Genomic DNA, 7,109 nt, shown 5'->3' on the forward strand with positions numbered 1-7,109 from the left:
TCAAGACTGCAACATCCCCTCTTCCCTGAATCTCCAGCCTGCTGGCCTGCTCTATACATTTCAAACTTGCCTGCCCTCACCACCCTGTGAGTCAATTCCATATATATATTTCCTATATAGTTCTGTTTCTCTGAAGAATCCTGACTGATACGATTATACTGGGTCCACCTGGATAATCCAGGATAATCTCCCTTATTTATTTTATTTTATTAATTTTATTTTTTAAAATTTTGGCCACGCCTCACGGTGCAGCATGTGGGATCTTAATTCCCTAACCAAGGATCGAATCTGCACCCCCTGCCGTGGAAGCTCCGTGTCTTGACCACTGGACCGTAATCTCCCTATTTTAAAGTCAGCTAATTAGCAAACTTAACTCCATCTGCTACCTTTACTCCTTGTTGCCACATAACCTACCATTTTCACAGGTTCTGGGGATGAAGACATGAACATCCTTGAGGGGTGGAAGAACTTATTCTGCCTATAGTCAAAATGTAAATAAATAGAGCTTTATTTTCCTCCCATAATAATATGTCTGGAAGTGGAAGTTGAGGCTTGGGGGCATTGCTGTATGACTCAGTCTCTTTATAGCCTTCCATATGTTGGCTTTGCTTCTTAAGCTCGCCACCTCATGCTCACAAAACAGCTGCCTCAGCTCCCAACATTATATCCTCATACCACTATGCCAAGCAGGAAGGAAGAGAATAGGCAGAAAGGCCTTCCCCTTTCATCCCAGGCAACAAACCTTTTCTGCAGCTTTCCACAAACTCCTTTTTACATGTACTGATGGGACCCGAGTTACATGGCCATTTCTAGCTGCAAAAGACACTGGGAAAGTATATGACTTTGTATCCTGTATGGAGAGGGGCAGGTGAAACAGAGGGGGCTTTGAAATGGCTTTGGGTAGCCGTGCTGTGATGTCTGCCACACAAGTTCACACACAGCTTTGCATGGCAGACCTGGGACTGGGAAGGGTCCTGCAGGGGGCTCGTGGCCACTACTCTTCTTCATGATCCTGTCTTAACAAGCAGATTGTCTGCACAAATCAGGGGAGCCTTGTGGTAGGAGTGTGGCTCTCACTGCTGTTTGAACTCGGTCACTTCTTCATCAGTGAAGCGGAGTTGCTCTGAGGATGAATGAGATAAGCTGTGTAGATCTGTTAGGTAGCAGAGCAAGTTACTTTTACCCAGAAATCACAGCCTCGGGGGGCCAGAGGAGATGGAGGGGGAAGACAGGAGACCCAGCCCTGGGGCCCCAGCCCACCCATCACAGAATGTGCAGCCCTCCATTCCCAAAATGCTGTCTCCACCCCTTGCAAGTTCTTTATTGGTACTATCGATTATTCTTGTTAATTAATTAGTGTTTGCTGAGTGAAGGAGAGAGACTCATTGGGCCAAAACCTCTTTCAAGCTGCCAGGGGACCCAGAGCAGGGCAGGAGAGATTTCAGCAGGAACAGGAAGGCAAAGGCCCTCGGAGGAAAATCAAAGTCCCCTTCACTCCAGGCTCTCTCCTCCCAAGCACCGTGAAAGGAGCTGGGGACCCCGGGCCTGTTGGCGACAGTGACTAACTGCGGGGCAAGCCCGGGGGAGGGGGCCAGGCCAGCTCCATTATGATTATGGCCCTGGCTTGGCGGGCGGGCTCCCGGGTGAGCTCAGGGGGTGGCTGTGTGCCAGGTAGGGGGCTGGGGGAAGCAACACCCATGGGGTTGGGTGGGGAATGCGGGGAGGGAAGGAGGGAGGAGCCAGGTGGGGAAGGAGGGGAGCAGCACAGCTGTTACAAAACACTAAGCCCTGGTTGAAAGATTGTTTCTTTTATTTTAAAGAAAGAATTAAGGGATGTTGCTTGAGAAAAACAGAGAGGGGGAACTGAAAAAGAGGTGAAGACAGAACAATAGAAAGACAAGGAAGGACAGGAGGGGACAGGAGAGGGGACCAGGAATTAACGAGGCTGGGCACCAGATACGGGCGGCGGGTGGGGGGCTGCTCCTCAGAGGTGGGGAAACTTGTTTGGGCCTCAAAGAATGGCTTTGCATTTGGCCTCTCCGACCCCAAAAGCCAAGCTTTTCACCAGGCCACAGGCTGTGGAGGTGGAGGTGGAGAGGGAGGCTCTGGGGACGAAGGGGCCCAGGTGTAAATCACCTGAGTGGGGAGGAGCTTGGTAGACCCACAGTGGCCCTCGGGATCACCCTGATCAAATGCCCTCGGCTGGTTCTCTATGATCTGTAGTGACAGCTGCCGTCCCTGGTGGAACTGGGCTGCCTCCCCTGCGTCCTTGAGGTATGGCATTGCCTGGAGGTTAAGGGCTGTGACTCTAGAGCCAGACGGCTTGGATCCAAATCCTGGCTCTGCCGTTTGAGAAAATTACTTAAATCCTTATGCCTCAGTTTCCTCTTTGGAAAATAAGGGTAATAATAGTTTCCATCTAATAGGGTTGTTATGGGTGTTCAGTGAAGTATGTAGTGTGCTCAGAACCAGCATCAAATAAGTGCTCAACAAATTTAGCTGTCGTTAGATACTTCTTTACAAACAAAATCCTTATGTTGTTGAGGATGGCAATGTGCCCAGCTAAAAAACTACATTTCCCAGCTTCCCTCACAGTTAGGATACCCCATGAGATGTTAGAGGAGGTCATTGTGCGGGTCTTCCAGGAAATCTCTTTAAAAGGGACTGATTCTTCTGGCAAGCTCATCCTTTCCCCCCTTCTTCATGCCAGGAAGGTGGGTATGATGACCTGAGCTGCAGCAGCCATTCTGCAGCCCTGAGGTCCCCTTGAGATAGAAGCCATTCACTAAGGGTGGTGAAGCAGAAAGTTAAAGGAGCCAGAGACACTGACCATATCGAGGGGCTGGACCTCCTGTCTCCATAAGCCCTTTGCCTGAGAGAAGAACAAACACTTAACTTGTTTAAACTACTGTATCTTCAGGTTTCTGTTAATTGCTGCCCAACAAATCCAAGCTAATACAGATTGAAAAGTTAAATAGATTCTATAAGAGTTAGAGAAATTTAAACTGATAAATCCAAAATGGGTGATTTGTGGAAAGTGGGTGTGGCTGGGGACATGTCTGGGAGATTTCAAATAACCACAGAGGTCCCACGACCTGTCCCTTGGACTAGAGTGTCTGTGAGTCCAAGTCAGGGAGTGATTGTCTTATTATTGTCTTCACCAAAGCAATGAGAAAAAAGGCTTTCTAGAAACCAGTGCAGAGCACAAGCTCCTAGACATCAACATCCCATTGTCGGGAAGGGAGGGAAGCCCCCAGAAGACCACCAGAAACAGGATTGTTTAGCAACCTGAGGTCATATGGGCAGCCACTGATGTTACCCATCTGCATGGCTCACTTCATGCTTCTGAGGATGACACACACTCTAACCCTCAGAAAGTCTCAAAAGGCCACTGTTGTGTTGGGATGGGGTTGAAGGAGGGCCCTAGGATAATTCTCATCCCTAAACATCTGCAGTTCTCCTATGAGTCCGTGTCCAGCGGGTGTTCCATGCCTGGAATGTCTCATGATCCTTGGGACACAGTGTGTACCACATTGCTGGTGCAGCCCCAAGTGAGATCGGGGGTTCTTGGCTCCTCATGTCCTGGTCCTTGGGTTGGATGGTGGCCACTTCTTGCAGGAAATAAGGAAGGGCTCTATCTTCCGAGGGGAGTAGGGGTGGGCTGCTTCCTGCACCACTTCCCCAATCTCAGCTCTTTGAAATGAATGAGAAGAGAAGGCCAAGGGGCCAGGAGAGGCCCCAAAAAGGTGTTCCCCGCTCAGACACCTGCGAGGGTGTGCTGAGGAGAAGCTGCGTGCGTTGATGTGTTTGTTTGAAAGAAGGACACCAGATTAGAAAGACGGTAGCACTGAGGTTCCCCATTGGGGCCTGAGGCCAAGGGGCAAGGGGAGGCCAGCACTGGGTGGAGGGCAGCAGTGAAGACCTCCGGAAGCCGGTCAGGGAGGCTCCGGGCTCCCTGTGAGTGTACGCGAAGACTTTGTGGGTCCCTGGCTTCCACGTGCGTTCTGCAGGTCTCTATACATGAGCGTGCTTTCTCATCAGTGAATTTCTTAGTTGAGATTGAGTCAAGCGTGTCTGCAAATGCGGGAAAAGTATCTGATTCTCTCGTGGAATCTTGGCTTAGAAGCGGGGTGGAGCCCCAGGGCTAAGGGAGGTGGGGGAACCCCAACCCCACGGAACCGGGAGCCTCCCACACTAGGGCAAAACAGAGACGGTCCATCTCCGCAGAGAACGCCAAGTAGAGATCAAAACCAAGTATGCTCAGGATGAAGCTATAGGCCAAACTTCCTCAGAGGTATGGGATTTCGGGGGTGGAGGAGTCAACGCCTGGAAGAGCCCCCTGAAGCTACTTTCACACAGGAGAGCATTCTGAGAACTGCAGTACCAGGGTGGCTAGAGCCACATCCAGCCCATTCAAGGTTTGTCTCCTCACCAAGAAAGGCTTCCCGGGTCTCTCATTCATTCGTTTAGCCATTCACTTATTCTGTCCACAATTCCTTTACGGGAGCGTGCACATAATAATAGTTCACTCTAAGTCATATCTCTCGATTCCTCTGGTGCTCAATTCTAAATTCACTGCCTCCCTTCTTTTGCTGGGGGTCTCTCATCCAGCTTGCTCTGCTGCCTGTTGATCTGCATCCCGGAGGCACAAGGGCAGCACAGAGCTAGCTAGAGTCAGCCCCTTTGCCTTGCTTCAAAGTCATGGATGCCACCCAGTCCTGGCTACTAAAGTATCATTGAACAAGAGGTCCATTTCTGCCATTTTGGCTCAGGGTCCCAGAATTTCTGCTACACTACTAGGATCTCCTCAAGGGTCTGAAGTTGACCCAAAGTTGTTGAGAGCCTTCATTCATCTAACATCTACTTTTTAAGTGCTTCCTGAATACCAAACACTTGACCAGGCATACCTCGGAGACACTGGGGGTTCAGTTCCGGACCACCGCGATAAAGCAAACATAGCAATAAAGTGAGTCAGATGGCTTTTTCGGTTTCCCGGTGCATATAAAAGTTATGTTTACACTATACTGTAGTTCTAGTAAGCGTGCAATATAGCATTATGTCTAAAAAACAATGTACCTACCTTAATTTTTTTTTTTTTTTGCTGCTTTTCCAACTTTATTTAGAAAAACAAATCCAGGTCCCAGTGCCCCCGTGCCCTCCCCCACCCCAGCCATAATTTAAATAACTTAGAGACAGAGTTGGGGTCAGGTGGGGAGTGGGTGGGGGAGGGAGGGAGGAGAGCCCACTACAGCCGCTGCAGCGCCCGCTTCTGGTCCGTCTTTTTCTTGTCTGCCAGCTTCTTATCATGCTCACCCGCGTGCTTCTTGGCCATGGGCCCCTCGGCCCCTCCCGCGCGCCGAGGGGCCATGGGGTCGGCGGTGGAGGCCGCAGCCCCGCTGGCCAGGGACCGGCCGGCCCGGGCTCTCCCGCTGCTGGGCCCGCCTGCGCCCCGGGGATCTCTGTGAGCAGGCGCGCGCGCGCCGCCCGCCTCCTCCTGAGGGCAGACGCGGGGTTAGGGCCGATCAGCAGGCATTTGATGGTCAGCAGCACATGCCAGGTGCCCAGCTCAGCTGTCCAGCCCCTCCTGAGCACGTTGACGCAGATCTCACCGTTGGCGCCCACATTTGGGTGGAAGATCTTGGTCAGGAAGTAGCCCTTGGGTGGGGAGGCAGGGAAGTCCTTCCCCAGCAGGAGTTTCATGCGGAATAGGCATATGGCGTATGGGGTCCCCTCAGGGCCCTCGATGGTGACCTGCAGGTCAGTGAGGCCCTCCTCGTTGGGAAAGACCTTGATGCCATCAGGTGGGTCAGCTGTCAGCGTCGTCGCCTCCTTGTACACCAGGCGGATGATGTGGGCGGGGCAGGTTCACGACTGCTGCCGGCCGGGGGCGGGTCCCTCCGGCCCCCTTTCTGCGCTCTCCGGCCGCCGGCCGGGGCGGGAGGCGCCCAACCGCTGCCGCTGTGGCCCTAGCGAGGCCCCGGTGGCCCTGCTCTGCTCCCCGCTCCCTCCGACGCCCGCAGTGAACCTTGCCGTCTGAGCTCCGCCCACCACCCCCCTACTGGTGCCTGCCGCACTAAGGTACATACCTTAATTTAAAAATACTTTATTGCTAAAATATGCTAGCCATCCTCCAAGCCTTCAGCAAGTCGTAAGTTTTTTTGCAGTAGTAACATCAGTGATCACTGATCCCAGATATAATATAATAATGATGAAACAGTTTGAAATATTGTGAGAATCACCAAAATATGACACAAAGACGTGAAGTGAGCAAATACTGTTGGAAAAAAATGATGGTGCCTATAGAGTTGCTCAACACAGGGTTGCCACAAACCTTCAATTTGTTTAAAAAAAAAAAAACAGTGTCTGCATACAAAGCGCAATAAAGCGAGGTATGCCTGTACATGTAGCTTTTCTTGCTGGGACTTAAGCACCAGAAAATCCACAAGAATGGCTGTATTTCTGAGATACACACACGGGCAAGGTCTTCAAAATAAAAACAGAACTATGGCACCAAGGTCAGACTAGGTTTGAATTTTCGTGAGCTCTCCTGGGGAAATAGATGGAGGAACCAGGATGGAAAACCAAAAAATCCATAGGCAACCTCTACAACAAAATTGGTAAGGAGAAATCCCATGAGCACCCAAATATGAGTGGGCGAGGACGAGCACCCAGTAGCAATAGGCCTGTGTAGTATCAGCAACTGTGCCAGAGGGAGCCGAGACAAGACCAAGTTGCTTCTGATGGCTGCAGCAGCTAGAGACCCCTCAAACCACCAGCAGGTGCTGGCCTGAAAGCGTGACAGGCCAATGTGAAACGAGCAGTGATGCTGGGAGGGGTCTCAGCAGGCCCTGAATAGCAGGGGAGGGTGCCCTGGAGCAGTCTAGACCTGACAACTGTTGAAACTCACAAATGAGGGTTCCTTTTCAGGATGGAACCGCACACAGAGGAGGGACTTGGAGTCTTCAAACTGAGGAGGACTGGGACAGCAAGGGCAAAATAGAGAGAAAGTCTAGAATTCTGCGTGGCTCAAGATGGAAGCCGCTATCCATATATGGCTTTTGACATTTAAGCTAACTAAAATTAAATTTAAATATTTAGTTCTTTTGTTG

General features: G+C 51.1%; 1 pseudogene; it reads right to left on the bottom strand.

The window, feature by feature from the left end:
• Window positions 1-5,245: 5,245 nt before the first annotated feature.
• On the bottom strand, window positions 5,246-5,850 carry LOC133084728 (ubiquitin-conjugating enzyme E2 S-like; annotated as a pseudogene).
• Between the last annotated feature and the right edge of the window lie 1,259 nt (window positions 5,851-7,109).

The sequence above is a fragment of the Eubalaena glacialis genome, chromosome 2 (assembly GCF_028564815.1).
Source record: "Eubalaena glacialis isolate mEubGla1 chromosome 2, mEubGla1.1.hap2.+ XY, whole genome shotgun sequence".
Taxonomy (NCBI): Eukaryota; Metazoa; Chordata; class Mammalia; order Artiodactyla; family Balaenidae; genus Eubalaena; species Eubalaena glacialis.